Here is a 20,000-nt window from a genome sequence, read left to right on the forward strand (position 1 = left end):
TAAATCTACACCACGGTTTGTATAAATTGAATAATTCTACGTGTCAATAAATATGTAAATCATTAAGAATGTAATACCTGAACGTTATGTGGTCTCATTCGACCTAAAGGCTCCCCCATCAGTCTCTATGGGGTCTAGCCTAATGTTCAGTGTGTCCCCTACGTCACTCCAGGAGACACCCAAAGCAGGACCGGCGCATCACCTAATTACTATCCCGTAATATACGAAAGCGCTTTGCTCCGTTTAGTTTCTCTTACCCAATGGTCACTCTTGCATGACTACAGGACAATGCTTCACCGACTGAGCTAACGGAGCTTCAAAAGTCTCCGATATGGAGTTGATCTAACTCCCGAATAATCTTGGTAGATTGCTAACTGTCGCCTTTACCAAACTTTGACAGAAACTCGAACTCAAAACGTAGTGGTGAAGCTGGTACGAAACCTTGAAGGGTTTTCGTCGTTGAAAATACCTGATGTGAATTACCACTGACGACACATATATAAATAATTTCTGGCAATCACCTTGGGGCTCAAACCAAGGCCTCGCTTGACCCCAGGTCAATGTTTCACCAACTGAGCTAACGAAGCTTCAAGTGCCTCTAACATAGAGTTGATCTAACTCCCGAAGAATCTAGGTAGATTGCTAACCGTCGTCCTTACCAAAGTTTCACAGAGAGCCGAGCTCAACATGCAGACAGTGGTGAAGCTAATCCGAAACCTTGAAGGGCTTTCTACGTTGTAAATACCTGAGGTAAATCGCTAGTAACGGCGCATATTACAAATAATTCCCAACAATCACCTCGGGTCTCGAACCAAGGCCTCACTTGACCCCAGGCCAATTCTCCACCGACTGAGCTAACGAACTTTCAAAAGTCTCCAACTTGGAGTTCATCTATCGAAAAATTTAGGAAGACTACTAACTGTCGTCCTTACCAAACTTTCACAGAGACTCGAGCTCAATACGTAGACAGTGATGAAACTTGTACGAATCCTTGAAAAGCTTTCATCATTGTGAATACCTGAAGTGAATTGCCACTGACAGCCAATATCATTACAAATAATTTCCGACAGCTGCCTCGGGTCTCGAACCGAGGCCTCGCTTAACGCCAGGCCAATGCTTCACCGACCGACCTAACGGAGCTTCAAAAGTCTCCAACTTTGAGTTGATCTAAATTCCCAATAATCTAGGCAGACTGCTAACAGTCGTCCTTACAAAACTTTCACAGAGACTCGAACTCAACACGTAGACAGTGGTGAAACTGGTACGAGACATTGAAAGACTTTCGTCGTTGTAAATACCTGAAGGGAATCGTCACTGACGGCGCATAAAAAAAAAATCCAAGAGTCGCCCCGGGGTTCAAACCAAGGTCTCGCTTGACCCCAGGCCAATGCTTCACCGACTGAGCTAACGGACCTTCAAAAATCTTCAACTTCGATTTGATCTAACTCCCAAATGATCTAGGTAGACTGCCAACTGTCGTGAGGAAATTGCCTTGAATGATGAATCAATAGGGAAAGCTTCTTTGGTTAAAGATCAGAGCCATTGCTGAATTCCCCACACCAAAGGACGAAAATCAACTCAGTCCTTTTATTTGCATGGCTGCCTATTATAGACATTTTATCAGAAAATTTGCTGATCTAGCTACCCAACTTACTAGATTTACACGTAAGAACGTAACTTAAAAATGGGACTCCGAAGAACAAGAATGCTTCCAGAAAATAAAGACAGCACTATACAGGGCACCCATACTCGCCTTCCCAAACTCTACAAAGGAATTATTTCTGTTCACGGAAGCATCCACCCTTGGGATAGGTGCAGTCCTACAACAAATAGACTCAAACAAGAAACACAGAGTGATAGCGTACGCAAGCCGCGTACTGAGCCCTGAAGAGCGTTACTACTCCACCACCCACTTGAAAGCTCTAGCAGTAGTCTAGGCTCTAAAACATTTCCGGGAACTCATCCTATGTTACAAAATCACAAAGGATTACAAAGGATTACAAAGGCGGAGCATGCCGACAGGAGACCTTTTGGTCCATATCTAGGTCGGATGCGAAAAAAATAATAATAATAAAATAATAAATAAAAACTATAATAATGTAAATAACAAATGAAATACATCAACAAATGCATAGGCATAGTTAAATAATAAACAAGCAGGTAAATTGTAAATAATGATAAATTGACATATAACTAATAATAAATGAAAATCAGACAGACAAATTATAACAAAACAAAAACAAATAATATAAAATAAATTATAATCATTACAGCATCTTGCTTAGGTGTTTATCTAAATGATTCTTAAAGCTTCGAACTGAACTACATTGCACTACCTGTGCAGGAAGTTTATTCCATTCATTAACTACACGGTTGGCAAAGTTGTTTCTACCCACTTCCAAATTGAATCTATTTCCGGACAGCTTGAGACCATTGTTTGTTGTCTGATTCTCATTCAATGTGAAAATTTGGTCACTTTTGATGTTGTCAATTCCCTTTAAAATCTTAAAGACCTGTATCAAGTCACCTCTGAGTCTACGCTTTCTTAAGGAAAACAGATTCATATGTTTTAGTCGATTTTCGTATGATTTATTTTTATATTTGTAATCAGTTTTATGGCTCACCGTTGTACTTTTTCCAGTCTGTCAATGTCTTTAATGAGATTCGGTGACCATACGGAAACAGCATATTCCAAATGTGGACGAACTAACGATTTATATAGCTTGTTAATGAGTGATGGACTTTTGAAATCAAAAGATCGCGCAATCAGTCCTAGAATCTTATTTGCTTTCTCAGAGGCTGAAATACACTGCTTGGATGATTTGAGATCGTTACTGATAATTACGCCGAGATCTTTTTCACTATTCACTTTTGTTAACGAATTTCCAAATAACTTGTAATCGTACTTACTGTTATTTTTACCTATGTGCATTACCTTGCATTTACTTGTGTTAAATTTCATTAGCCACTTTTCAGACCATTGCTTTAATTTATCTAAATCTTCTTGAATATCTAATTGGTTTGAGTGATCATTTGCCACTGCGCACAGTTTTGTATCATCAGCAAATTTGGAAACAGTAGATTTTAGTCCATGGTCTATATCATTTATATATACTATGAATAGAAGTGGCCCAAGAACGGAACCCTGAGGAACTCCACTTGTAACATTTTTCCATCTAGAAGTTTTTCCATTTAAAACAACTCTCTGTTTTCGACCATTCAACCAATTACTAGTCCAACCTAATAGGCTACCACTTATTCCGTGTAAAGCTAATTTAGTAAGTAGTCTTTCGTGTGGGACGGTATCAAAAGCTTTTGCAAAGTCTAGATATATTAAATCTATATTGTTTCTTTTGTCAGAATTCGAGATAACTGTGTTGTAGAATTCGAGTAAGTTAGTCACGCAAGAACGTTTCCGTCTGAAACCATGCTGGCTATCATTTATCAAATGGTTACTTTCTAAATGATGTTCGATAGCATCTCTGATGATGGTTTCCATTATTTTTCCTACGATTGAAGTCAAACTTATAGGCCTATAGTTATTTAGCTTCCATTCTCTTGGGACATCTCCGGATATGATGGATTTCTTGAAAATAATTTCTAATTTCACAGTCATGACAGACCACCAACCTTTAAATTAAATTTTCAAAGGAAAAACCTTACAAGGTAAGATAACAAGGTGGCATATAACCATTTTAGAATTCAACCCCCAAAATTAACTACACAAAAAATAAAGGTAAATGTCGTAGAAGACGCACTTAGCCAAAGCCCCCTAATTGCAACAGTCCCAATCACCAATAGTATTTCCCCTAAGTAACTCCGAAAAGAACAGAGAAAAGACTCAAATTGGTCACATGTAATCCTCCACCTAGAAACGGAAGCCACCCTACAAACCCCTCCTCCTGTACCCCTCCGAGAATTACATCTAAAGGATGGAATTCTTAAAAGAGGCAATACTACCCCAACCCAAATAGTAATCCCAAACTCACTGATTCCAAGAATCCTCCTAATGTTACACAACAGTCCCATTGCAAGCCACCCAGACAAGGAAAAATGCCTTACAAACACACCAGACGGGCGTACCACAGGCCCAAGATGGCCACCGACATCAACCGTCACATCGAAGACTGCATCACATGTAACCAGCTTCGTGGACCAGACCTGAAACCACTCCAAATCGGAGAAGTACCCATCCCCTCAGAGCCATGAGATACTATGGGCATTAATATTTTAAAGCTACCCCCAAGCCGCCAACGTTCCCAATAATTCCTTACCGCAGTAGATTAATTTTCAAAGTATACGATACTAGTACCCCTACCAGACAAATCGGCGGAAACGGTAGCCGAAGCCTTAATTGACCATGTGTTCTGTAAGTATAACATTCCTCGTCAAATCCTTTCGGATAACGGATCTGAGTTCAAGAACAAAGTCCTCCAAAACATAGCCAAATTATACCACATCAACAGGCTATACGCCACAGCGTACCATCCATAAGGAAACGGACTAGTAGAGGGAACAAACAAACAAAATCCTCGGAGTCCTCCTCCCCCTGCAAGAATACCTTTGCGACACATGGGAAGATTGGCTCCTACAAGTACAAGCCAGCATTAATGGCTCTATAAACTCAGCAATGATAATTTTGGGTAATATAAATACCAAGGTAGGACAGGAAGTTCAGGCTTTCGGACCATCAATAGGAAAAGAAAGCTTCCATGAAGAAAGCAATGATAATGGGACAAGAGTAGCATCACTTGCTTTAAGTAATAATCTAATCATAGGAGGAACATACTTTCAACATAAGAACATACATAGACTTAGGTATCGCCAGATGGACATACTAGAAACCAAATTAACCATATGATAATCAATAGAAAACACAAAAATGCATTGCAGGATGTAAGAAGCTACAGAGGAGCAGATTGCAACACTAACCACTTCCTGGTTCTGGGAAGGATTAGAGCTAAACTATCAATAAAGAAATCAACACCAGGGGAAAAGAGGAAAATATTTGTTTTAGAAAGACTGAAGGAACCAGAAGTAAACGATAATTTTCAGCTGAAATTAATCAATAGGTTCAGAATATTGGATATTTTAAAAGAAGAAACAGAAGAGAAAATTGTAAATCAGACCTGGGAAGACATGTCAAACATAGTAAGAGAAGTCGCCGAGCAGGAAATTGGTTTCGCATCTAAAGAAAGAAGGAATCATTGGTTTGATAATGAATGTAAGGCAGCACTAGAAGAAAGGAATAGAGCAAGGCAACGGGTAATAGGACAACAAAATAACGAGGTACAGAGAGAGGATTACAGACTAAAGAAAATAGAGGCAAAGTGGATATTAAGAAGAAAAAAGAGACAAGCTTTTCATAAGGAAGTAGAAAATATTGAAAGAAATAGGCATGGAGGAAAAATAAGACAATTTTATCAGGGAGCCAAAAGAATAAGAACTGGGTACCAAGCTAGAGAGAGAATGATAAGAAATAAGAATGGAGAAATAATAGCAGGAGAGGCAGAAGTGATGGAAATATGGAAGGAACACTTTGAAGAATTATTAAATCCACCAACGTAAAACAACCCAAACAACAGTGATAATCGAAATATCCAAGGACCAGAAGAAAAGATGCCCGAAATATCTTTGGAGGAAGTTAAACGAGCAGTTAAACATTTAAGAAACAATAAAAGCCTTGGCAAAGACGGAATACCATCAGAAATATGGAACGGAGGGGGAGATTTCTTAACACCGACTGATGAAAATAATTTGGGCTAAAGAAAGCATACCAGATAGCTGGAGAGAGGGAATAATCATCCCAATACACAAAAAAATATGATAAGTTAGAGTGCACAAACTAAAGAGGAATAAGCCTACTATCAACTGCATATAAAGTTTTCACCCAGATATTGTATAACAGAATGGAAGATTACATGGAACATATAGTAGGAGAGTACCAATACAGCTTTAGAAGAGGGAGGTTAACAACAGATCAAATTTTTGTTATAAGACAACTTATAGAAAAGTATTGGGAATATGATAGGGAGCAACTACACCTGTTTATCGATTTCAAACAGGCTTATGATAGAGTGAGCAGAACATCTCTATGGAAAATAATGGAAGAATTAGGAATACCGCACAAATACATCAGATTAACAAGAGCATGCTATGAAAACACAAATAGCGTAGTGAGATGTGGGAGTAAAACTACATCACCTTTTCAGATAGGAGATGGCTTAAAACAAGGATGCATACTCTCACCACTTTTATTTAATCTGGCAATGGAAAAAATAATCAGAGTTAGTATGAATAGGAGAGACGAAGGAATAAAATTGGAAGATATAACCATAAGACTATTAGCATATGCTGACGATATTGACATCATGATAGAGATTCAAACAGAAATGGAAAACCTGGCGGCGCTCTTTAAAGAAGCTGCAGAAAGTGTTGGACTCAAGATAAATGAGAGCAAGCCAAGTTAATGAAAGTAGCAAGAGAGTCTAATTTGCCGGAAAGGGTACAGATTGTGGGATGGACATAGAGAGTGTGTTAAAGATTTTAAATACTTAGGAGTAAAGGTGACCAGTGACGGAAGAATAAAACAGGAAGTGGAATCCAAAATCGGAGCAGAAAATTTATGTTACTACAGCCTAATAGAATTGTAAAAAAAAAAAAAAAAAGGCCAATATCAAGGACAACAAAACTGAGATTGTACAACTCAATAGTGAGACCAGTCATATTGTACGGTTGCGAAACATGGGCCCTTACGAAAGCTATGGAGAAGAAGTTTGAAGTTCTTGAAAATAAAATTTTATGGAGAATTTTAGGACCCGTGTATGACAACCAAAGGCAAGAATGGAGAAGAAAACATAACTGGGAAATTCGAGAACAAACAAAACAACCCCATATTAAAAATGTGATAAGATTAAACAGATTGAAATGGGCAGGACATGTCACAAGGTTGTAAGAAGATAGATGGCCAAAGGAAGTGCTCAATACTGAAATGCGTGGAAGACGACCACTTGGACGACATAGAAAAGACTGGAGGAGATGCGTTGAAGAAGATGTGCAGATATGCAGAATAGAACCAATGGAATGGAAGAAGGTGGCACAGGACAGAAAGACATGGCGAGACGCTTCAAAAGCGGTTATGGGTCACCTAGTGGCCCGAAGACCAGCGGAGTAAGAGTAAGAGTATAAACTCAGCAACGAGGAACTCCCCCACTTTGTACTCTTCGGCCTACCACTCCGTATGCCTTATGACATACTGGAAAAAAGCCCTCCCCCTTTACACCATAGAGGATTACGTAAAATGCGTAAAACTCGCCATGCACTTGATCCATAAAGAAGTCAAAAAGAACCTCAAACAAGAAAAAAAAAACATAAACACTCTCGATCCTTGTCTCTCACCCCAGGTGATGTTGCCATTCTTAAACACCACAACAGACCTAACAAACTTAAACCAAAATTCTTCGGCACCCTGTTAGTAGCAGAAACGCTTAGCAATAACAACTACTACCTTATTGACCCGTCAGACGACACCCTCATCACAGCACATGGAGAAAAACTGAAGCCAATCAAATCAACCTTCGAAGTAAAATCCATCCTAGACAGACACGGTTTCCTACCAAACCAACCTCAACCCACAACCACGAAGCCTCAACCCCATGCCTTTCATATGACATTACGCTCCAAGCGCTAACTCTACACCAATTCAGATTCTCCCCCCTTAGAGGGCAGGACGTCATGCTCACCTGAGTAGGAAGTGATCACGATCCTTATCCATCAAGCCTGGATCGTGTTCACCTGGCAGAATCATACCCAAATTATACTCATAAAAAGAAATATTTAAACAAATACACATCAAGAGATAAGATACCTATCCACACTCCCCAACTTTCAGGACACTCCTACCTCTCATCCTCGTATGCCTCGTCGCAGCCTTCTCCGGCACTAACCAACCGAGGATGATTCCAGGAGCACTATTCACTACTGCAGGCCAGGTAATGGTCATCAGAGACACAATCACAGTAAAAATGGAGTTCAACATTGCGAAACTACACTCAGACCTAGAGTTAATACGTCAACTTACGAATACAATATCAGAGCACTTCCATACCACCTTCAAACACCCTAGTCCCAAGACTAACTTCTCAAAATCAAGAGACAACATGATCCACTTATTCTCCAACAAACTAAACATACTACTCTTCCAATTCTCCACAACTGAACGGAGTGACATGATATAAAATCATAACTAAGAACGTCACCATGCCTCCTTCAGACATAAAAGAGTACTCATGAATTTCATGGGCTCCCTTTCTAAATTCCTATTTGGCATTGCCACTGAAGATGACAACCAATGTTCATCTCACTATTTAATAAGATGGGAAAGCTTATTCTACCAAGCTCCCAAAACTCACAGCACTTAGCAGGCACAATTAACATTCTATTAGACCATTTCTCCAAACTTCATGAATATTCCCTTACTCAGTCTACCCATCTCCACAAACTTGAAATGTTCAAATACTGCACAGAACAAATAAACGAATTAAGTAACCACAAAGAAATAGTCATACACTACTACCATATATTTATACTTGACCTCGTTGACGCAGCCGCCAAGGCCACCCTAAACCTCCTCCCCTAAGGCAAACTAAAATCTGCACTCTCCATCGCCTTAAGAAACCTCCACCTAAAAAGCATCTTCCCCTCCGAACAACTAGATCTATATTAACCTCTCATTGAAACAACGCTAGGCACAAATACAACCTACACACACATCCCCCTCGACGCACAAAAGAGATTCATAGGTTGAAATATAATCCTATTCCCATACACCTACAAAAACTCAGCCATTACTCTCGATGTAGAACCCACAACAGTTATGAAATCTGAAGACGGCCAATGGTACTCATACACCTCCTCCGACCTCACCATATGCAAATCAGCTGTTTCTACATACCATGTTTCCCCCGCCCAGCTTTTCAGCTTTTACCGCACCACAGAACTAACCTGTATGAATCAAATTGTAACATTGAACTCCAGCACCCTAGCCAGGTGCACATACATAAAAGTCAACCGCAACAAAACCCTTCACATACACATTATACAGAATACTTCCTATTCTTCCCACGAACCACACTCGTTTCAGTTATCTATAAGGAAAACCCCTCATCTTGACAGAAACAAATTTGTCGACCTGTCTAAATTCCCAACTCATGCGAAATCTTCTTTGAAGACACAAGATTTCACCCCAACCACCACCACAACATTCTTCGTTACAACCTCACCTTCACCCTCGACCCTATCGAATCCCTTCCAATACCCCTAACGACCCCCAAACCTCTTTCCCTTTCTTTAAACCCACAGGATTATGTAGCCTTGCTAAACACCACCCAATCAAATATAATAGGCACACTGCAATTCTCCACCCCCATACTCCCATCAATCGCTACATCCCTAAGTTCTTTCGCCCTCCTAGTCCTGCTCCTACTCATTTGTAGATTAGTATATGTATATGCATTTAAAACACACTAGCAAGAAATTTTGAACCCAAAATATATACTGTAGTATTATATCTTAACCATAAAATCATACTCCATATGTAACCTTATGACAATAACTCACCAAGGGATGTAAGAGCCTTTCATACCTTTGACCTTATTACCACTCCAACTATCCAACTCTCAGAAACGAGTCATAAACCAAAATATTATTTTTACGAGTGTTAACTAAAAGGAAGATCCCCTTTATACCTTGATGATACCAAACTGCAACTCACAGAAAAGACCCCCCTTTTTCCCCAGTGACAATAGACAAAATACAATCGCAGAACTAACCAAAACAATATAAAAATTTCCCAGAAAAGAGAGAAGTGAAAATAGGTGAAACCGAGTATGTAATGAATTGAACAAAAAACGAATTGGTTACCCCAATCTATTAACTAATACCCTTTGGTGAGCAATGAGTATGCCATGATACCTATTAAGCAACACCAAACAAACAATGACTATTTAAACCCCCCTTAACACCTACTAGGGTTCAAAACAGGTATTGCGTCATACTCACAATATATATGTATGAAATTTTAACAACCCCCTCGCCACTCTCCAATCCAGGTGACAGGAGTCATCTCTCGCCGGGAGGGAGGTATTATCTAACCATAATTATAACGACACATATTGCAACAACACCTATGGAAAACTACATCGCAACAAAAATACGAAAATACATACACACACCCCTAAGCTCTTCCTTCACGTGACCAAACCGTGAAATACCCATGATTCTTAAGAACACCTTTTAATCATACACACTATATTGCGTAATCTACATTGTAATCATAATAATTAAATAACCAGAAATAACTGTGCATCCTTGTAATGTCAATTACAGTAGGGTAGATTAATATTCAAAACTTGCGCTGATGTGTGCCGACAATTGTTATTCTTGAAGATGTAACAGTGTGAAACTGTTGAACAAATACACTGAAAAATTCAAAGTTTTTTCACCTCACCAGGAGGCTTCTTCAGGATGAGAGGACTTCATGGTGAATCGAGGAGGTCTACTATTCGTGGAGTCGTGGAGAAGTATGAAGCAAGCATCTGGGTGTAGGCCTTATAAAGGAGGTCTAAGGCTCAGGCTGATCGGCCAGGGTGGAGTGGTGAACGCTGATTGGTCGCTGGATTCTTCTTCTGATCCCCACCTGAGCGAACCTAGCACGCAGCTCTGGTGACCCGGCTCAGGCGGAATGCTGGCTGCTGATTGGCCATTCGGTGTCGCTCGTGATCCTGGGCAAAGGGAATGGTCTCTGGCTTGTCTCCCATGCACAGGACGTGTTGACTTTGAAGTTTTCGGTGTATTTGTTCAACAGTTTCACACTGTTACATCCTCAAGAATAACAATTGTCGGCACACATCAGCGCATTTCTTTTTCTTGACACTATGGATGATTTCGTTCATAATCTGAACCACGAAGAAAAGGAATCATTTTATAAACTGCAGAACCTTCATTTGAAGATAGTCAAATCTATCAGCACAGTTGACTTCAACCAATATATATATATATATATATATATATATATATATATATATAATATATATATATATATATATATATACATATATATATATATATAGACATATATACATACATATCACTGGTGAAAAATGTGATAACACATTTGTAAACCACAACTGACAACACACTTGGAGGAAAGAAAGTGTTAAGTAAGCAAATCTATATATTTTTATTGCTAACTGTAATCCTATTGAGTAGTACAAAGTGGGAGGAGAATGCTATCTTAAATAGCAACCTCTTACAAAGAAAAATGAACTAGAGAATGAGTAAATATCACTAGTGACCTAAGGATGTCGGGTCACGGGAAGGGAGAGGATACCTGTTGCAAAAGGCCGGTAGATAGAGGTAGACATTTAAGTAGATAGAGGGGTAGGTGAGAAGATATACAATTTTATGACCTGATTTTTTGAAACAATGTCCGATTGTAAGTCGCAGAGTTGCATATTTCGTTTACCACCTAAAGTTTGTAAACATTGGTTAAGGTAGCGATCAAAGGTGTTGATGTGACGAAATGTAAAATCAAAGTCCGTTTTGCTTGTGTCGGATGTGCTTGCGTAAACAGTATTGCTTGAGACAGTATAACAGTCTTTCTGATTAGAGAAAAGGGTGAAGGAGAAAAATTATTGGTGCATAGAGGTAAAGTCACGCCCTAAAAGGGTGACACTTATTTGTAACGTTCAAAGTTATTGGATGAATTGAATTGTGACGTCGGAGCAGACTTGGCTTGGTGAGTGTAAGAGGATCCCAGGGGATTACTCAGGTGTACCTAAGAAAATACGTTGTACCAGAATTCGTGAAGAAAATGAAGAAAAGTTAAGTTAATTTAATTCCCCTTCGTTTATTGAGTGAAGGAACTTGACTAAAAACCTACGTTACGAAAGAGGCATGGGGCCTATAGACGATTGACTTAAATATTACAATGATAAAAAGAAAGTGAAAAAAATTGTAAGTGAATGAAGAATTACAATATTACAGTAGGGAACAGAAAGTGTTGGTAGAAATGGAGATAATAGCGGTGGCAGCGGTGGGATGAGCCGAGTGTATATAAAAAGATAAGTCTACGGGTACACCAATCTACAGTGCACGCAACCATAACCACGCAGTGCGCAACCACAACCACGCGTATGCTGACGACAAGACGAGGAAAGAGGGGTCTACAACACTACGAGCAACTACTACTACGAGTGGAATAAGGCGATCTTCAAGGCGATCTTCAAAGCGATCTTCAAGGCGATCTTCAAAGCGATCTTCAAGGCGACCATTTACAAGACGATCAACAAGACTGACGAGGAACGACGAGGTTCGAGGATAACGTACGCAAGGAAGACTATTTGGAGGCAGTCAAGTCAAATCGACTTACTGAAGATATGAGTAACACTAATAGTAACGTGCTTAGGCACGAAATACATAGTTCTAACATAAACATTCCCAAATTTACCGGTGATGTAAACACCTTAGGAGTTAATAAGTTCCTTGTCTTAATAGATACATTAATTGTGAGCAAAAATATAACAAATGAAAAAAGAAAAATAGAAATTTTAAAGGAAAATATAGATCATGAGAAGGGTAGAGCTAGATTTATCATAAATTTCTAGCAAATGGAAGATATCAACCAATATGAAGCCTATAAGAAAGCATTCATTAAACATTTTATGTCCAAATGTGATCAGGATCCTATCAGGTCTTTGGTTAGAATGATCAAAGAAGAGAGAACAAGTGAATCAAACACAGAATACTTAGCTAGATTAGATAGATGGTCAAAAGGCATGATTTCTATCTTAAAAGATTCAGATTGGATAGAAAGAGCTAGTGACAAAATCAAATTTTCTCAGGTAATAAAATTGATCACATTTGGATTGTTAACCAAAAATTCTGGTGATTTAACCACAGAAAAGCTATATAAAGATTTCAAGTCAACCATGGGACAACAGAGGAACTCTAGAGGAGAGTTTAAGAAACCCGAATTAGGACATAGACAGAAAGTTAGAAGTCCATCCAGGAATACTAGAATTATATGTCTCAATTGTAATACTTAGGGACTTAAAGGCACTAGACTGTTATTATGGAATTATTTGTAGAAATTGCAAATATGAGGGTCATGATGAGTATCAGTGTAGAAACCCACCTTTCTGTATGTATCACCAAAGAATAGGCCATAAAACCCATGAATGTAGAAATTTCGTATGCACCAGGAAACAAGAGGAAAAAAACCAGACACAGAATAAACCCATATTATAGAAATCCCCACATATATGCAAATAGAAAGTATTGTATTAAGTATAAGAGTGATAGAAAGGTGAAAGAAAACTCCAACATCAAAGATAGTCATAAACTGACAATTACAATTGGAAGGACTTCTGTAGGACCTCTCATTGCTGGTAGAGTGTTCAATAAGCCTATTCAAATATTTATTGATACAGGATCTGTAGTTAATGTAATTACCAGTAAAGTTTTAAACCAGTTGAAACCAGGAGTGAAAATCTTGGAACCAATCCATTACTCATTGCAGGGAGTAACTGGAAATCAGTTATAAGCATTAAGTAAGGTTGAACTAGAAGTTATCTTACATAGAGATGAACATTTGCACATTCCAGTGATAGTTGTAGAAGAATTTGTTTTTCCAGGGCATTTATTGATAGGATTTGCAACTATGAGAAGAGAGAACATGTCATATGTCCTGCTGACTTTGGGATCTTAGTGAAATCACAGTTAATCCCATTTTTAAATCAACCAGACTTAAGACCAGTGACAGGAATCAATAAATACCTAGACATAGATAAAAAAAGATAACAATTTTACTTTAGATAACGAGGGATAGCGGTTCAAGATGTTCAAGAAATCCCAGAAATTACTAATTCATCAACTACAAATGAAGCCTTGCAAATTGTGGATGGTGGCATAATAACGGCGACATTATTACACTCCAGAGCAATTAACAGGATAGATGTGCAGTTCAAAGGAGTCAGTGTAAACTCTGAAATGTTAACCATTCCAGAATCAATTAGATTAAAAGGTTTGAAGTTGGACTCAGGGATTTATAAGTCAAATAAGAAGATAGTAGAAATATTAATTACTAATACTTTAAATAAAGATATAGTTTTAAGGAAAGGTACACAAAGAGGATGTTTTCAGGTGTGTACAAAATCCATCAAGATTTTAAATGAGAGTACTAAGGAGGTGGAATTACCCATTTTATCAATTTATTCAGTTCAGGAAGAAATAGAGTTAAGAAAGAAATACAAGAATCAATTAGAACCTACCAATTGCCCCGAGTTGGATGAAAGTTTAGTTGCTTTGCATGTGAAACACAATAAAACAATTGCTTTACCGGGGTACGCCTTAGGCAAAAAAAAAAAAAATGTTTTAAAACATTAGATTAAAATAAAACCAGGAACACAGCCTATTTACATAGCCGCCTACAGAGTTCCTCACTCTAAATTAGCAATAGTAGATACTCGTAAACTGATCACTGAAATTTTATCCCAGGAAATTATTGAACATAGTAAAAGTGAGTGGAACTTTGCTTCGATTTTAGTGCCAAAATCAGATGGTATTATGCGCACAGTTATTGATTATAGGGAATTGAATAAGCACACCATACGTGACAGGTTACCACTACCAGTTATAGGGGACATTCAAAGAAGTCTAGGAACTGAGAATAGATATTTTAGCACTATATATATCAAATCTGCTTTTTGGCAAATAGAGTTGCATGAAGACTCACGAGAGTTCACAACATTTTCTACTCCAAAAGGACATTATGAGTTCAAACAAATGCCATTTGGGTTATGTAATAGTCCATTAACTTACAAGAGATTAATGAATACAATTGTAGATGGTTTGTTAGGAAATACTGCCAGTGTATTCTTAGATGACATTTTAGTTTCCCAGACAGTGGTTGAGCACTTTAAGAAATTAGATCGGATATTCTCAAGACTAGTTGAAGCAGGATTGAAAGTGAAACTTGAAAAATGTAAGTTTTTCCAGGACCTTGTTATTTATTTGGGACATAAGATAGACAGACAGGGACTTAGTACGGTGAATTCAAATGTTGAAGCAGTAAAGAGTTTTCCAGTTTCAAACAATGTAGAAAAAGTAAGAAGTTTCTTAGGATTAACAGGATATTATAGAAAACTTATTCAACGATATGCTGACATTGCTAATCCATTAAGTTCTTTGTTGAGGATGAACTCAATGTTCTTGTGGGGACCTGCACAACAGGAAGCTTTTGATAAGTTGAAAGATAAACTCACGAGTTCTCCAATTTTAATATTTCCAGACTATGATAAAGAATTCATTCTTTGCACTGATGCATCAGACATAGGATTAGGAGGAATACTTATGCAAGAGAGAAATGGAACTTTGAAACCAATAGCTTACACTTCAAGACTGTAATAATGCAAAATACAACATTTTATTCACTCAAAACTTAGTATGGTCTCCATGAGTCTACAACCTCGTGTAACTATCAACCTATGTTACAAGGACGTCATGTCACCCTCTTACGAAAATAAAAAAGCTTTGAGAAACGTAATAAAAAGAAAGGACTAGTTAAACGATCTTAACACATATGTCAAACTTACATTTCTTTATTTTCATTTTTATTTTATTAACAGCAGTTACAAAATCTGTTATCGTGTAGTTGGTTTTCTCGATCATCCTCACCATAGTCTTAGTAGATTTCCAAAATATAACATTTTATTCACTCAAAACGTAGTATGGTCTCCATGTGTCTACAACATCGTGTAACTATCAACCTATATTACAAGGACGTCATGTCACCCTCTTACGAAAATAAAAAAGCTTTGAGAAACGTAATACAAAGAAAGGACTAGCTAAACGATCCTAACACATATGTCAAACTTACAATTTTTTTTTTTTTTTCATTGACAGCAGTTACAAAATCTGTTATCATGTAGATGGTTTTCTCGATCATCCTCACCATAGTCTTAGCGGATTTCCAAAATACAATATTTTATTCACTCAAAACGTAGTATGGTCTCCATTTGTCTACAACATCGTGTAACTATCAACCTATATTACAAGGACGTCATGTCACCCTCTTACGAAAATAAAAAAGCTTTGAGAAACGTAATACAAAGAAAGGACTAGCTAAACTATCCTAACACATATGTCAAACTTACATTTTTTTTTTCTTATTGACAGCAGTTAAAAAAAAAAATTATCGTGTAGTTGGTTTTCTCGATCATCCTCACCATAGTCTTAGTAGATTTCCAAAATACAATATTTTATTCACTCAAAACGTAGTATGGTCTCCATGTGTCTACAACCTCATGTGACTATCAACCTATATTACAAGGACGTCATGTCACCCTCTTACGAAAATAAAAAAGCTTTGAGAAACGTAATACAAAGAAAGGACTAGCTAAACGATCCTAACACATATGTCAAAATTAAAAAAATTTCTATTTTTATTTTATTTTTTACAAATTAAGATGAACCTTCAGCCTAATTATGACTAATATTTGTCTTTCGCCGGTAAGTTCTCCTCAAGAAGTAAACCTGGTGTGACAAAATGCAATTTTGGTAACATTAGTCGGATACCTACCAGGTATATAGGTTTCACCACGACCACTTTGTCAAAAAGAATAATAACACACCTATAGGATGGGGCAATACATCGTCATACTAGCAGAATACACAGGGAAACAGTTGCTAGGAACATGATGGGAGACCACACCATTATTCTGCAAAGGAAACATTAGAAATATTGAGAGTGTGGGGGAATATTAGATAATTTTTTGGTGGAAGGTAAATTGAGAATGGAGGATAGGTGGAGAAAGAGGAAAAGGGCAAAAGGTAGGGAGGTGCTTAGCGTGAACTGCTTAAATGAGAAAGAAAATGAGGAGTATAAGAAGAAACTGAAAGAGGAGTGGGAGGGAGTGAAGGATAGAGTAGAAATAGGAGTAGAAGTGAAATGGGGATGGTTCAAGGAGGGAGTCATAAGGTGTGCAAAGATGGCGTGTGTGGAACAAGGAGAATGGGAGGAAATAGAAGGAAGGGTAGTGAGTGGTGGGATGAGGAAGCAAAGAAGGGTGTAGAAGAGAAGAAGCAGGTTACAAATTAAGACGAGGTAATCATATGAGAGGTACAAAGAAAAGAGAAGAGAAGTAAAGCATAAGATAAATGAGGCAAGGAGAAGATCAGATGTAAAATGGGGTAAGAGTATGACACAAAATTTTGAAAGTAATAAAAAAGAATTTGGAAAGAAGTTAAGAGAGGAAGAGAAGGCGAATCAAGTAGAGAAGAAAAAGTAAAAGGTGCAGATGGAGAGATGATAATGGAATAAAAGGCAGTTGGAAGAAGGTGGCCAAAGGACTTTAGGGAATTCCTAATGCAAAGGAAGATAAGGAATGAAAGGTAGTTGCAGTGGTAAGCACTAAGAAAATGAGTGATGAGTGAGGAAAATGGAGGAGAAATAAGGAAAGATGAAGTGAAGGCAGCTATTAAGATGAGAGCAGGTAAGGCACCTGGGTTAGATGGATGCCATACAGAATCTCTGAAAAAAGAAGGTACAATGATGGGGGACTGGCTGGTGAGGTTACTTAATGTTTTTTAAGAGAGGGTAGAGTGCCGGAGGAATGGAGGAGTGCCTGTATAGTTCCACTTTATAAAGGAAAAGAGGACATGTGTGAGTGTAGTAGTTTTAGAGGGATCAGCTTGTTAAGTGTAGTTGGGAAGGCTTATGGAAGGGTCTTGATTGAAAGGATTATGACAGGGTAGACAGGAAGGCACTGTGCGAGGTAATGCATATGGGATAAGAGGAAAGCTATTAAGAGCAGTCGAGAATTTTTAGGTGAGTATTAGAGCTTGTGTTAGGATTAGAAATGGAGAGAGTGAATGGTTTGAGGTAAAGATTGGACTTCGTCAGGGATGTATTATGTCGCCCTGCCTATTCAATTTATACCTGGATGGGGTGGTGTGAGAGCTGTATGCAAGGGTAGTGGGTCAGAGATTGGAGATGGTTAAAGAAAATTGAGAAAAAAGGGAGATAAGCCAGATGTTGTTTGTTGACGACACTGTGCTTGTAGCAGAGTCAGAGGAGGGATTGAGGAAGGTGTGTGAAACAAATAAGTTGAAGATAGATGTGGGTAATTTTAAGGTGATGAGATGTACAAGGGAAAAAAGTGGCAGTAGACTGGAAGTGAGCATTAAGGGAGAGAGACTGGAGGAAGTGGATAGATTTAGATACTTGGGTGCGAATGGGGCAGGAAAAGGAGGAGTATGGGTGGAGGTAGAATGTAGATTGAGAGAAGCGAAGAAATGCCTTTGGGGGATTACAAAGTGTAAGGAGAAATAAATATTTGGGAATGGATGCTAAGAGGAGAATGTATGAAGGAGCAATTGTGCCAACAGCACTGTACGGGGCAGAAACATGAAACATAAGAGAGGAAGAGAGGAGAAGTATGAATGTGTTTGAAATGAGGTGCCTGAGAAGTATGATAGGAGTTACTGGGGGTAGATATCGTGAGAAATAAGGAGGTGAGGAGGAAAGCAGGGATGGAAAGGGAGTTGGGAGATGGGGTTGATGAAAGAGTATTGGGATGGTTTGGACACGTTTAAAGAATGAGTGAAGAAAGACTAGAAAAAGAGGTGTGGAAGGCAGATGTGGAAGGATTGAATATGAGGGGTCGACCTATGATGAGATGGATGGATGGGTCAAAAGGGGCATTGGGAAAGAGGGGAACGTCTGTTGAGGAAGGAGGGGAGAGGACAATAGATAAGGGTGAATAGAGAATGGTTGTGTATGGATGATGTTATGATGCATGAGGGAGAGTAGGTGGGGGATGGGTGGGTGAGGGAGTATGTATGAGAAATAAATTGACGCAGTCGGAAGGGATTTCTCCCCGTCTTCTCCTTTTCTGCATGAGTGGATGGCGAGGAGGGGTGTCGCTGATTTTATGAAGCGGCCTTACTGTGGATGTGCTGTGTCTTGCGACACTGATTCTGACCCATGGAAGTAGACAAGATGCAGGGATGACCCATCATCCAATAGGTGACAAGATAAGAAGGAGGAAAGAGGGTAGAGGGGAGTGGAGTATGTAGGGGATGGAATGTGTGGGAGTGATTTTTATGCTTTTGTTTTTTGGCTACCTCCTATGTAAGGGGGAAAAGCTTTTGTGTATATATATATATATATATATATATATATATATACATATAAATAAATACATATATATAGTACTGATGACCCACTTTCGGAGAAGAATAAGCAAAGATATAGAGATCTGTATATTTCGATCACTCACTGTGATCCTCTTCGGCAGATATGAGTTACAAAGTACAGAACAATGTGTATTTATAGTAAAGCAGTGAGGTAGCAAGAGGGGACGGGCCTCAGGTCAACACGCCCGGCACGCATGCTCGCATCTTGGTGGCTCAGGTCACATGACCGGCGTTGCATGGGCCTTGGTGATTTTTGTTCACCGCTAATGTTGATGGTAACATTTTATTTATGGCAAAAGACTGTATTTCTTCTTTTGCCATAAATAAAATGTTACCATCAACATTAGCGGTGGACAAAAATCACCAAGGCCCATGCAACGCCGGTCATGTGACCTGAGCCACCAAGATGCGAGCATGCGTGCCGGGCGTGTTGACCTGAGCTCCGTCCCCTCTTGCTACCTCACTGCTTTACTATAAATACACATTGTTCTGTACTTTGTAACTCATATCTGCCGAAGAGGATCACAGTAAGTGATCGAAATATACAGATCTCTATATCTTCGCTTATTCTTCTCCGAAAGTGGGTCATCAGTATTATTTTACAAATGTGCTACGACATATCTTTGTTGTGACATATACATATATACATATGTATATATATATATATATATATATGTATATATATACATATACATATATATATATATATATATATAAGTTCAAATAACACTTGATCATAGAAC

This window comes from Oratosquilla oratoria, chromosome 38, assembly GCF_046742065.1.
Source record: "Oratosquilla oratoria isolate Oo_2021 chromosome 38, ASM4674206v1, whole genome shotgun sequence".
In the NCBI taxonomy this organism is placed as follows: domain Eukaryota; kingdom Metazoa; phylum Arthropoda; class Malacostraca; order Stomatopoda; family Squillidae; genus Oratosquilla; species Oratosquilla oratoria.